At 41.3% G+C, this 14756-nt stretch overlaps 1 protein-coding gene across 3 annotated transcripts in view; it reads right to left on the bottom strand.

The window, feature by feature from the left end:
• GALNT1 (polypeptide N-acetylgalactosaminyltransferase 1) overlaps nucleotides 1-14701 on the bottom strand; it is a 198710-nt gene extending 184009 nt beyond the window's left edge. For 2 of the 3 annotated variants that reach the window (XM_077810928.1, XM_077810927.1), the window contains exon 1: nucleotides 14074-14701. The gene's annotated coding sequence lies outside the window, so the exon portion shown is untranslated. Of the gene's footprint in view, nucleotides 1-13796; nucleotides 13948-14073 lie in introns of those variants that run through there. The other variant, XM_077810929.1, reaches the window with a different exon arrangement.
• Nucleotides 14702-14756: the final 55 nt, after the last annotated feature.

Here is a 14756-nt window from a genome sequence, read left to right as displayed (position 1 = left end):
TGGCAAAGTTTGCAGATGATACTAAACTGCTCAAGATACTTAAGACCAAAGCAGACTGTGAAGAACTTCAAAAAGATCTCATAAAACTAAGTGATTGGGCAACAAAATGGCAAATGAAATTTAATGTGGATAAATGTAAAGTAATGCACATTGGAAAAAATAACCCCAATACGATGGGGGCTAATTTAGCTACAACTAATCAGAAGAAAGATCTTGGAGTCATCATGGATAGTTCTCTGAAGACATCCACGCAGTGTGCAGCGGCGGACAAAAAAGTAAACAGGATATTAGGAATCATTAAAAAAGGAATAGAGAATAAGACAGAGAATATCTTATTGCCCTTCTATAAATCCATGGTACGCCCACATCTTGAATACTGTGTACAGATGTTGTCCCCTCATCTCAAAAAAGATATACTGGCATTAGAAAAGGTTCAGAAGAGGGCAACTAAAATGATTAGGGGGTTTGGAACCGGTCCCATGAGGAGAGATTAAAGAGGCTAGGATTTTTCAGCTTGGAAAAGAGGAGACTAAGGGGGGATATGATAGAGGTATATAAAATCATGAGTGGTGTGGAGAAAGCGAATAAGGAAAAGTTCTTTACTTGTTCCCATAAGAACTAGGGGCCACCAAATGAAATTCATGGGTAGCAGATTTAAAACTAATAAAAGGAAGTTCTTCTTCACTCAGCGCACAGTCAACCTGTGGAACTGCTTGCCTGAGGAGGTTGTGAAGGGTAGGACTATAACAGGATTTAAAAGAGAACTGGATAAATTCATGGAGGTTAAGTCCATTAATGGCTATTAGCCAGGATAGGTAAGGAATGGTGTCCCTAGCCTCTGTTTGTCAGATGGTGGAGATGGATGGCAGGAGAGAGTTTATTAGATCATTACCTGTTAGGTTCACTCCCTCTGGGGCACCTGGCATCGGCCACTGTGGGCAGACAGGATACTGGGCTGGATGGACCTTTGGTATGACCCAGTATGGCCATTTTTATGTTTTTATGTTAGCAGTTCAATCAGAATGTTGTCTCCCATCTTTAATACCTCTGCCTGAATTCTGTCAACCCATGATCTTCCCCCAGTTTGAGGCATTAATTTCCTCAGGTTTTATTGGTCAATCTTCCGTTTCTAAATTAGTATTGAATCATGACTCCTAAATCTCTAACAAGAGTAGGCATATAGAACATACATACTTTATACAGTACAGGACAGATGGCACAGGTTACAAAAAAAGACTACCATCTGGAAGTACTTGGCACCAATGAGATGAGATAGGCAAGAAGTGGCAAAATGGTATCTGATAGTGCTACATTTTGAACACAGGAGGAGGAAAGTATGAAAGGAGTGTAGGAATTATGCTGGATACATCAGCATAAACCCTGCTGACTTGGGAACCAGCGAATAGAACCACCATCATGAGGCTGCAAATAATAACCCAAGTATATATATACACGCACACACACCCCAATAAAAAAAAGCAAGCAATGGTGAAAAAGACACTTGCTGTCCCTGGTTGTAGAATGTGTCAGATGACGTGCCTAACCACGACATCAAGTGGATGATAAGCAATTTCAAAGCACACATCAGCAACAACTCTACTGGATGGGAAGGAGTCATGGGTACAGCAGAAGGCATCCAAACTGATATTGGTAAACAGCTCTTGAATCTCTGTGGCACAAACACCCTCAAGGTAGGTGAGACATTGCACCCCATAATGCTTTATAGAAATATGCTGATGAGCGGACAGGACATAACTGGAATATGTTTTATGCTAGATATGCCATGTAACATCTTTGTAAAGGTTATGATCTACTGAATATATTCCTATTCGTATGCATGTATCATTTTTATATCTGAAGTTATGAGCGTTGGCTCTATGCTTGTATTTAAAGTGTTTTCTGTAGGAGGCACATAAGGAAGATTTGGTCAACATAATGTGAAGTGGTTATTCAAGTAACTGGGAGTACTTAACTAACAATGGACTTTGAGAGACGCCAATCCACATCTGAGCTTTTCTGGGAACATTCAAACAAACATGTAAACAATGGCATCAGCCTGCAAAAAGCCGACTCATTCACAGACATGTAACTTGCCCAGGTGGCTAGAGATCCATCTTGTGGCTGTGATGTTGCAAAGAGAGACTATATAAGGCCCTGGAAGCCCCTCCATTTGGTCTTCAACTCACTCAAAAGATAGCCTCTCCACCCCAAAGAGATGCCTGAAAGAAACTGGAACAAAAGACAGTAACTACAAGGGTGCGAGTGATTGCTGGACCCAGACTAGGAGGAAGTCCAGTCTGTAAAAAACTTATTGGAACACCTCTGAGGGTGAGAGTTACCTGCCTTTAGTTTCCTACTGTATTAGGCTTAGACTTGCGTGTTTTATTTTGCTTGGTAACTTACTTTGTTCTGTCTGTTATTACTTGGAACCACTTAAATCCTACTTTTTATATTTAATAAAATCACTTTTTACTTATTTATTAACCCAGAGCAAGTAATTAATTTCTGGGGAGCAAATAGCTGTGCATATCCCTCTATCAGCGTTATAGAGGGCAAACAATTTATGAGTTTACCATGTGTAAACTTTATACAGAGTAAAACGGATTTATTTGGGGGTTTTCCATTGGGAACTGGGTACCTGGGTTTTGGAGACAAGAGCACTTCTTAAGCTGTTTTCAGTTAAGCCTGCAGTTTGGGGGGCGGGAAGGAAGAGATGTAGTTCGGACCTGGGCCTGTGTTTGTAACAGGCTAGTATGTCTGACTCAACAAGGCAAGGTACTGAAGTCCCAAGCTGCCAGGGAAAACAGGCTCAGAGGTAGTCCCAGCACATCAGGTGACAGTTCATAAGGGGATCTCTATGACCCAACCCATCACAGTAGGAGTTAGTCTCTTCCAGCACAAGAGAATTCACAAGCTCACATGGAGATCATCAAACAATCCAAATGCCAACCAAATAGACCTTGGGTGTATATAAGAGGTGGGCATCTTCTCCAAGTAACTGTTAGCAGAGGAACAGATGTCAGCTTAGATCATTACCTCTTAGTGGTCATGTTCCAACTTAAATTCAAAAAGATCCAGTAGAAAAGTTCCATGACAAAAACACAGATTAGATTGCATTTAGCAACTGTTCCAGTATTTTACAGTACCAGGCCGATGAAAGTCTGAAAGACATATGGTCAAATTGGAAGACGGTCGTTAAAACAGCAGAAAATGTAGTGGGTAGAAAGATACATGGATTATATCTGGACCATGGGCAGCGACTGACTAGCAGAAAGCACTAAAGGCAAAAAAGGAACAGTGTAAGGCAAAATATAGAACTCTTAGAGGTGAATACAAGACACAGAGAAAATGACAAAAATAAGAGATAGAAATGCCTGGGTTCAGGTGAAGGCCACAGCAGCAAAAGCATAGAAGGGTGTCTTCCAGCAGCACTACAGAGCAGCAAAAGACCTCTCAGGAAGAACCGGACCATCGCAGGTGATGCCCACAAGTAACTTACATGGATAGATGTTGAAAATGCATGAAGTGCAAGCCAGACAACAGAAAACGTTTCCATTCTGTATCCAGAGCTGACAATCATGCACAAGTTCAAAAGAAATGCCAGTGCTTTGGGCCAGGAATGTCATTTATTTGTATTAGTACAATGGGACTCAACCTGGTTATGGCCTTTAAGCATTAATGTAAATAAAGTAAGTGTCAAATTACTCTTAAAAGACTGTTAAGGTTAGATGTTGCTCACCAAATGGGCAGCTATTCAGTACTTTGAATAATAAGGGTAAAACAATGTGCAGCCCCACTATTCAATATTTATTTCCTCACAAGAGTTTCTATGGTACTTATCACTACAGTATCCGAGTACTTTACAATGTGATTTTTATTTTTATTTTTAAAACAATACCTCTGTCAGGTCAGGTGCTATTATGAGTCCCATTTTACAGATTGAGAACGGAGGTACAAAGACAAGAAATCAGAAATTTCCACTGTTTGAGATGCCTAGAGCTTGATTTTTTGCAAAGCACTTTGCATTATATAGCACTTCATACATTCAAAGCACAGGTTCCACTGACTTCAGATGCACCTGAGTGCTCAACACTAGTGCAAATAAGACCCCAACTTCTCAGTTATCCAGTTAGTGACCACTTGTGAAAACTGTATTTTAACTGACTTGTCCAGCATCACAGAGGATGCAGAGGCATGGATAGAATCCAATCCTCCAGGGCAGCTTTCAGCTGCCTTAACCATGAAACCATTCCCTGCCTCATTCACCACACACTTTCCAACTTCTGCAACAAATGAGACAACCATCACACAGACAACAAACAGTCTCCTTGACTCTCTGGACACCAGTCAGGGAGCTTTCTCCTCCGTACTGCCTGAGAGCCAACAGCAAGAGTATTGAGTACTCAGGGTGTCACAGCAGCTGGGAGCAGCAATTGTAAGGAAAGTCTCACTCAGCCAGCCCATTCTCAGCTCAGGCAATCTTCAAAGAACTTCTCGAAAAAATCCTAACAAATCTCTATTGATTACGTGCAACCTGATTTTTCAAAGGCTTATCACTTGGCCAAATGTGTGTTTTTCTCCCAGAGAACAGCAAAAGGCTCTGACAAACGCAATCTCCCTGACAAATTTCAAGCCCTTGCTCCAAAGCATAAAGGCACTAGAACGTCTCAACTAAAAGTTTTAGAAAAAAATATATATTCCAAAAATATGGGCATATTTCCCCTACTCTCATTCTCAGAAATAATGAACCATTTTTGCTAAAAATGTTCCAAAAAAATTAATCTGAGAACATGCAACCTGAAAAATTTCAGCTCAAATGGCTGAAATTCAGCAAAGTTATAAGCAATTGAAAACAGGGTTTGAAATGAGACATGTCAGACAACCTTAACTTTAGGTGGCACTACCAGCTCCAGATAAACAATAAGTAATGATAATAAACGAAATGAGAATTTGGTACACATTAGGCTCATCTCTTACATATGACCACACTCTTGATACTTAAGACAGCTTTTCCTAGAAACTAACTTTGTTAGGAAACAAAGTTGTTTTTGTTGACTTCTACCTACCTTTAAGATGTAAATATTTTTAGGAACACTATCAACAAATATATTGCATATAAGTTATCCATCACTAAGACCTGAGATGCTTAAAATTGGAATTTAAAAAAAAAAAAAGAAAAAGATTTCAACAGCACCCAACATCATACAAAGTATTTTCCCCAATAGAGGGCCTGACAGAGTAATTTCAAACACAATTCAATGAGAAAGAGAGCGCTAAATAAAGCGGTGCAGAGGACAAAGGTGGAAAAGCAATCAATAGGACTGCACAGAAACTCAGGGAAGGCCAGAACTACAGCATGCTAAATTATATTTTTTTATGTAATGAAAAGATGACAATCTACCCAATAAGTTTCCTGCATCACAAAGCAGCATCTTCAGGAGAAATTTCGGAGGTGAGAAAGTGGTAGTTTGTAGCTTACCAATAGAGCTGTTGTAATTTTCCACCACTAAAAAGGCCACTTTTCTTCATGTAAAACTCAGTTTTTATTCAATGAAACACAGTGTTTCACTTCACAAGCATGTTTATTACTCAAACATAAGTAGGCACAGTCCTAAATGACAAGTCTGAAATTCAGCAAGAACACAAAAATCCCGGCATACTATTCAGGCCTACCACTCCTCTGTGTCTGCCTCTTTCCAGATATATACCTTGAATTGCTTGCCATTACCTGAACTATCATATGCCAAAAACTGGAATCCTAGCTCTTCTCCCCTTTCACGCTTCTCCAAACACCTCTTCACCATATTATTTTCCCCCCATAGTGAAAGCAACTGTGGATGTCTGATGTAGCTGTTGGTTTTTAGGAGAGGGCAGTTTGGTGAAGGGCTGTTTGCAAAAGGACAAATACAGGGGTGTTAGAAAACTAGCATCCTCAGGGGCCAGAGTAAAGGTTGTGAAGCAGTTTATGATGTATGGCAGTTGTGATAGTGTGTGCCCAAGGGTGAAGGAATACAAAGTGCACACTGTCCAGCAATTTTTCATTTCCTTGCTTTTGTGGGTTTTTGTCACATGTATGGTGTGCAGAGTAATACTGACTGCTTCCAAACCAAGTGTATGTATCTCAATTTTTTTTATGCTGATTTGTTTGGCAGCAAGTGTGTGAGAAGAGAGAAAAGGGTGGAATTGTCTGAGGCAGAAGAGCAGTTGCTGATGGAGAATATTTTATCTTCCAGCAGCTGTGCACAAACCCACCTGCTGTAGGATAAAATCTAACAGAAGGACTAGCTCCTGAGAAGTTACATGCATTCAGTCCTAATCAGGCTCGTACATCCAATGCATATTTTTTAGTGATTATGGAAATAATGGCTAAAAATGGCATTAAATTCAACTATTAAAAATACCTATTGCTAATTGCCCTACAACTACTGGAGACACCTCTACCAATATGTTGTCTAGAGACACGGTGGATGAGGTAATATCTTTTATTGGACCAACTTCTGTTGGTGACAGAAAAACTTTCAAGCTACACAGAGCTCTTTTTCAGGTCTGGGAAAGATACTCTGAGCGTCACAGCTAAATACAAAGTGGAACAGACTGGTTAGCATATGTAGTTAGCACAACCTCTAAGGCAGCGTTTCTGAAACTGGGGGTCCCGACCCAAAAGGGGATTGTAAGTAGGGGGGTTGCGAGATCAGAAAAAATACTGTTGGCAGAAGGGAGTGCTTCGTGGGGAGGGGGTACATCAGCCACTTCTCTCTGGCCACCCAGCTCTGAAGGCAATGCCACTGCCAGCAGCAGCAACAGTGCAATACCATACCTCCCTTACTTCAGCTCTGAAAGCAGCACTGCGGCCAGCAGCCACCACTCTCTGGCGCAGATGGTGGCAATACCACACCACACATACCATATATAATGATTACATGCTTCATTTAATGCTTTTATGAGTATGTACACTAATTTACTTTGTTGGTTTTTCTTTTTTTTTTTGGGGGGGGGGGGGGAAATGCCATCAAAGCCTGAAATATTTTCAAAGCTTCCTCAGCCTAAAAGACAACTGAGAAACTTGGAGACAATAGTGGAAGAAGCACACAAAAAGGGACAGCCCCCAAAGGTGGCATCTCCAGCCAAATGGATTGAAGGAGACCAATGCAATAGGAGACTCAAAAACAGAGAAGGACAGATTTATGTACGGTCTTAGAGATTACAAGAAACTTGAACTTAATGCAATGGAGAAGGTGGTCAAGAAGGATGGTCTCCTTGTTAAGGGGCTGAGACTCAGTAACTGGGTTCAGTTCCAAGGACCTACAACAGACTGTGTGGTCTCAGACAGGTTCCTCAAATTAGGTTTTCCCTTCTGTAAAATAAGGATAACATAGCTGTATCTCACAGGGGTGTTGAATGTGAGGTATTCATATACTACAGTGTTGAGGGCCAAATAATTTGATAGGAAAAAAAGGTCAGATTCAAGTACCTTTCTGTAGGAAGCACCTGAAAGACAAACTCTGCTGTGATGTATGATGCAAGAGAAAAAGTCAAACATGACCTCACAGGTTATTGAGCTGAGTCACAGCTGTATCAGCTTTCCACAGTCTCAATTGCTCTTGTTCCATACTATAGGTCTATGATGACAGACACTGATTTGTCATATGACTCCACCAATCACAAGCCAGAAATTCTCTCATATGAGAAGTTATGACTACAGGAATTAAGCAACAGTGACATGGATGTGATCCTAGTAAGTTTCACTCTGATACAAATAGCAATTCCCTGTAAGAAGCAAAAACAGTGGTTACTCAATCTACATTAGGAAATTTCACACAAGCATCTCAAGTGATTCTACCACCTGTGCAACTGAACCAGAGTTAGTACAGGTAGAAGCTCTTAAAACCACAACAGCTTCCTACGTTTTTATTACTGTTAACTGAATACGTTAACATCTGAGGACAACCTAAAAAGTTAAATGCTGTGAGATAAACAAGGTCTGCCTGCTGAATCCTCATCTACATTAGAGCTACAAAAATCAAAAAATATATATACTAACTCCTGTTCAGGTAAACCAATGGCAGGCACAGTCATTGTTCCTTGTTTTTCCAATATTCCCTGAAGCAAACAAGGCTACAAAATGTTCTCTTCATACCAATATGGCATATTGATGGAAGAGAGAAAATGCTTCCTTTTCCTCCCTTTACAAAGAGTGCCCCCAGCAGCTGCAATTGCTGCTGGTCCTGCATCCAGAGCTTCTACGGAAGCTCAGCAAGAGCAACAGTGTGAAAGACTATTCCTACTGGCAATGCCGGGTAAGAACAGCAGCATAGCCAAGATCTTCATCTCACAAGTATATATTGATGTATTTCAATTATTACTACCCTACAATGAAAAAGCTTCTATCCAAGGCTCTGGGCACTATTAAGAATCTTGCAAAAAATAACAACACAGACCCATCAGTTACTCCAAGTTCAAATACCTTGTAAAACAAAAGTTTTATTTAACATCTCCCACTGCTACCCACCTAATTAAGGGCCAGGGAAGAGAGATGAGCCTCTCACCACACCCTGGAAGTTCAACACTGGCTAATACAGACCAAGATGAGGATTGAGTTCCAAAGACATGCATCTCAAGTTCCTCCACTGACTGCAATTTCACCAGATCACCACAGGGAGTGAGTTGGTCTCAGATCAGTAGATCCAGGCTATTTAGGGTTTTGTGTCAAGAATAAAAGTCCTACAGTCAACCCAAGCTTATTGTAATTGAAAGATAAAAGTTTGTTATTCCAAATATTTTTGTATTATCTGCCTCACTATTTCCCCTGTACAGTCAGTTTCTACTGTCTGTGTTCTCCCATAGTCACAGAAGGGAGGGAAAAAAGTTGTAAGAACTGGAAGATGTGATTGTACTGCCACAAAAATTGGGAGAGGAATCAATGTCAATGTTTTATTTATTTTGACTGAGTTCACATTGACAGCATCTTTTAAAATCAACCACAAGGAGCACTAAACCAGATACTCAGTTTCCCAGGCCCTCCAACCAAAGGGACAAGAGATCAGGAATTAAAACTTCCTTTATGGAAGTATAAACTGCTCTTGGTCACCTACATAGTCCACGGTTTCAGAATATAAATAAATATCTGTTAGTGGATTAGAGTCAGACTTTCATTTGAATGTATTAAAACTCCTGAAGGAGCTCAGAGCTATTACAGGAATATATAAAAATATTTATGCAATTTTGAAAGTCAGTGGTTTCTATTTTTGGTAAAAGTAGATGTCCTTTAATAATCTTTGTACTCCACTGCATAAACCCATATATTTAAATAATTAAAAAAGCGAGTAATGGAAATGTTAACCAGCTCTTTAAAATATACTAACTTAAATTATATCAATTTCTTTGATTTTATGATGGGCCTATTCCAGATAACGGACTAAATGTGATCAAAGATTATAAAAGAAAAACGGCTTCAGAGGAACTGGAAGAAGGACATATCACAATACCTTTATGAAGTCACATGGCTAATGTATGTTTTATTTTGGAGAATTATATTTAGAAAGTTAACATCAAGGTAAGTAAAACTACTTGTTTGATTACAATACTGCAGAAGCTGATTTCTCACAAGAATTATTGTTTTAATAGCTTGTTTTATTCTTAGATAAGAAATAGGAAACTAAGACTATGAATAAATGGACAAATTTAAACAGGGCAAAAGGTTAACACTGGGCAGCTATACATTAAGAGCAGTGTTTAATATATTTATTAATAATCCTGAAGAAGGGGTAAGGAGTGATATAGCAAAGCCTACAAATGACAAAATTATTTAGGTTAAAGTCAGAGAAGACTGAAGAAATTCAGAGAGATCTTAACCAAGTTAGGTGAACAGACAACACAGTGGCAGATAAAGTTCAATGTCAATAAATACAAAGAAATAAGAAAAAAATGAACTACTAATACAATCCACAGAGTTCTAATTTAACTGTCAGCTTAGGAAAAGGACCTGAGCATCTTTGGACAGCTCAAGGAAGACCTCTACACAATGCAAAACTACTAAAAAAAAAGAAATAAAATATTAGGATGCCCCATGAATGTGACAGAGAAAATTAATTGAAACAATGTCATTCTATAAATCAATGGTTCAATCATCTGGAATATTGCATGCACCAGCAAAAAGGATATTGCAGGATAACAAGAGGTTCAAAAAAGGCTAAAAAAAGTTTGGCACAGAAAAACTCATATGAAGATATTAGAAACATTGGAACTGTTTACCTTAGAAAGAGACTAAAAAAGGGACGTGATATAAGTACACACTTATGAGCCATCTACACAAGGCTAAGGGATGTTAGTGAAAATAAAAGGCAGCAAATTCAACTCTCATAAAAGGACTACTTAGTCATACTATACAAAATTAAAGCTCAGAACTCATTGCTGTATGTCACTGAGGCCAAAATGTAGGAAGATCCAAAGAAGGACTGGCCATTTATGTGCAGAAGAATATCCAGTTAATAGTTACTGCTAAAATTTTTGAAAGGGAAATAAAACCTCATATTCTTCAGGATTTAAGCCAATTACTACTACAGGAGGATGAGATGTTAACTGGCGCACATTATCCCAAATATGCTTACAGTAAGGTTTGTTACATTTCATATAAGGCATCTTGTGCAAGTTACTATCTGAGACAGCATACTGGACTAGATCAACTATGGATATGCTCCAGTATGTCAATTTCCACAATCCCAATAATTATGACAAGTTTAAATCCAATGTGAATTTAAACGGAACTGTTTAAAAACTTCTAAAGAAAATTTAATGATCAACAGCCTCTCAACTCTAGCAGCACTACTGGACAATAACATGTACTAAAAACTTGCAAGGTACAATTGATGTATCAAGATATGCGAGAGTCTGGATTGCGAGCTATCTGCAAGAGTTTAACACACAGGAATCCTGAGAAGCTTTCCAACCTTCACGAAAGCTTATGCTCAAATAAATTTGTTAGTCTAAGGTGCCACAAGTCCTCCTTTTCTTTTTGCAAATACAGACTAGCACAGCTGCTACTCTGAAACCTTTCATTAACTGAAGTACCATTTTTAAAAATATTACTTCCATCCTGAAAATGTGGTTTTCGTATGTCTTAAGCTTTTTAATTTTTCAAGCATCAATAAATACACTGAAACTGCTAGCTCCTTACACTTTCCTAAAATCCTGGAAGATATTCAGAGACCTTATTGAATTAATAGACTTCATTCCACAAATTAAGAATGAATGTGCAATAGTTAAATAATTACTTTTAGGTGATAGAAGTGAACACATTGGACATTTACTAGTAATAAAGAGGATGAAAGACTTTAAGATGAGAATTTAGAATTTTAAAGAGGCAATAGTATTTTTATATGGTCAGTTAAAATAGTTACCTAACCCAAGATTATGGCAATAATCTTGGGATTACAAACTTCTATAGTTCTAGAAAACCGATATACGCAAATGAACACTTTTCAAGAAGTGCAGAAAGCCAGATTCCAATTTTAATTTCTAGGCCAAATCCTATCCAGTGTACTCTCACAAAATTCCTGCTGAATTCAAAAGGAGTCATGTTTGATTACAGCAATTAGGTATGTGGCAATCTGGTCCTTGTAGTTTCAATGCAGAAGTGCATTGACAAAGCAACGTGAAGACTGTAGTGTTGATGTCTATACTGTATTGGTGCTCTGAACTGAGGAGTTCAGTCTGCTGTTAATCCAATACCTTTCACCAGTACTAATGTCACTAAAACAAATTTAATATATAAAAGCACTCAATATTTATATTTAACTGATAAACTTGAATTCATCAAACGTTTAGTGTAATCAAAATAAGTGATCTAAGATTTATTAGACATGCACCCATCAATACACACTTTTTATTCTTATTTCCTTGGGAAATAAAGAACAATTGGAGGTCTCAAAAGGGAAATAACATAACATACAGGTTGACATATACATGGGCACTTGAATACCAGCCTTGCCAAATGAAAGGGTAGCAAAGGCTAATAGCAGCATCCTGTTCTGCCAGCACAACAGTTTGGCACGCAAGATTCACCACCACCACCTTCTTGCTAAATACTTTCAAAAACGAGTAGTTCCCATGATACCTTTCAACAAATCTAATTTGAGATGACAGGGGCATTTTAAAGTGTATATGTAAAACAGCTGCAGCACCTCAAAATTGAACCATCCAATGCCTGTCATACAGTACTTAGAGAATTTCCATGACACTGATTTACATCTCTAAAGTAAGTGTCTTTATTTGTATAATCTACCATTCTGAAAACAGTTCTCAATAATAAAATTCCAAGAACATTATCTCCTGGATCCCAGAAGTCTCAGCTCAGAAGTGATGCATACCCTTGCTGTGCTGAAAAAGCTTCAAGGATACCATTCACATCACCTCCTTCTAACTGTGCATCCACAATATTACTACCACCACTAGTTATAAAAATGTTTGCCTACTGACCTGAGTTCAGATTTTTGTAGCCAATGTTGCAAAACTGATAAATATATAATGAAATCTTATACAGCCTTACCAAAACCATTTACTAAAACCTAACAATCCAGGACAAAACGAAGAACCTGAATAAAATTCCAAACCCCAGAAAATGATGAAGCTGGCTGTGGGAAGTGAAATGCTTTCTCCAGTACAAACAAGCTTTTGCAATAAAAATGGATTCTCTGGTGCCCTAAGTCAGAAATGTAACAGGCAGCATGGTTGCCACTGTTTTTGCAAAGGATCCCTAGCGAGGAGTAGTAGAGAGTGTATAAAATACATAGCTAGTTACATAGTTTTGGTTTGTACAGCTGTTGGTTGCTGTAAATTTACAGTTCATGTACCACCAACACAATTTATACAGAGAACAGAAAATTCTGGTTCACTTTTTTCACTGCCACAAAAAATATTTTCCAAAGGAGCTGCTGCATAGAAAGCCTTTATTTGGTCACTAAACAAAGTAAAACTATTTCCCCATGTTTATTTCCCCCCCACCGCTGTTCCTCAGACATTCTTGTCAACTGCTGGAAATGGCCCACCTTGATTATCACTACAAAAGGTCCGTCCGTGGGCCCCCCCCACCGCTCTCCTGCTGGTAATAGCTCACTTTACCTGATCGCTCTCCCTACAGCGTGTATGGTAACACCCTTTGTTTCATGTTCTCTGTGTATATAAATCTCCCCACTGTATTTTCCACTGCATGCACCCGATGAAGTCAGCCTCACGAAAGCTTATGCTCAAATAAATTTGTTAGTCTCTAAGGTGCCCCAAGGACTCCTGTTCTTTTTGCGGATACAGACTAACAGGGCTGCTACTCTGAAACCCCTAGAACTGTAGCAGTAACAGGTTCTGGATGCTGCTGAACGCAATGAGCTACTGTGACCTAAAAGATTTGGTCATATTTAGTAATAAGTCTGGGAAAAGAAAAAAGGTCTGTCTTTCTTAAAAAATACTAGCTCATTATTAAAATAATCAGTGGGGTCACATACAAACTAACTCGTTTTAAAGCAACTGCCAAAAACAAAAGTGTTAATTTTTTTTAATCCCCTTCAACTTTATGAATTAAAAGGAAACAAAACAAACCCTCCTCAGAGTCCACTGGATAAGAGAGTCTGAGATATCAGTCACACATTATGTAATAACTATTATCTGAGCAAACTTCATGTGACAGTGGTGCAAAAAGGAAGAGCTGGGGGATGCAGCTGTTACTCTCCTGACCCCAGGCACAGAACAAGTTCCGTGCCGGTAGCAGCAGGTCCCCCTTTCCCTAAACGCCCCCGTCGCCTTCTCACCCGAGCTCTCCTGCAAGCCCCAGTCAAGGGGCGAGCGGATTTTTTCACCCCCAGCGGCTCGGAGAAGCACCGCGCAGCGCCTCGGCTGCCTTCGCTCCTCCGGCGGTTTCGAGCCGCGGCTGTTGAGGCTTCCCGGCGATGACGAGGGGAACCAACGAGAACCAGTTTCTTCTTCTCACTGACTCGCTTCCTCAAGGCGGGTGAGCGCCCGAGCCAGCGGCCCCCGCTCGGCCCCGGTCGTGGGGGGAAGCAGCCCCCTCCCCAAAGCCTCACTCACCTCGCCACTTCGTCCGCAAGCGACGGGCCCGGCCGCGCTGCTCACACCCGGGGGACGTACCAGCAGCCGCCCGGAGAGCACCGAGCCCCCCGGCCCCAGGGAGCCGCTACTGGGGAGAGGAGCGGCCACTGCTCGGTCGCAGCGCAGAGTCCGCGCGGCCCGGCCCGGCCCGGCCGGAGGGGGCGGGGGGGGCACCAGGTGCGCGGCGAGGAGCGATCAGCGGGGTGACTCCGCCGGTGCCGGCGTGCGGGGGTGGGGAAGCTCCGTCCCTCTCGCAAAGTTCAGGCGCGGCTGGCACCGGGTCCGCCTCCAGGCTCGCAGCGGCGGCTGCAGAGACCCCGAGTCCCGGCGCTTGCGGCCGCTCCCGCCTGAGACTGGCCAGCGGCGCAGGAGACTCGCACCGCTCGCCGCCGCCCCGGCCCCCTCCTTCCGCGGCCGCCGGGAGCCCCGCTCCGGGCGCTGAGCGAGGCAGTTACACACAGAGCCGCCGCCGCCGCCCGCCTGGCGGGACCCCTCCGCCGCCCCCCGGCGCTGCTCCTGAGCGCCGCGTCTCCCGCACGCCGCTGCCTCCGGAGACCTCCTCAGCGCCGCGTCTCCATGGCCGGCCGGGGGCGGCGGCTTCCTCGCGGGGTGCGGGGGGGGAGGAGGGGGGAAGGGGTGGTAACGGCTCCGGCGCGCGAACA

The sequence above is a fragment of the Eretmochelys imbricata genome, chromosome 2 (genome assembly GCF_965152235.1).
Source record: "Eretmochelys imbricata isolate rEreImb1 chromosome 2, rEreImb1.hap1, whole genome shotgun sequence".
NCBI lineage: Eukaryota > Metazoa > Chordata > Testudines > Cheloniidae > Eretmochelys > Eretmochelys imbricata.
This window is presented reverse-complemented; position numbering and strand designations above follow the sequence as displayed.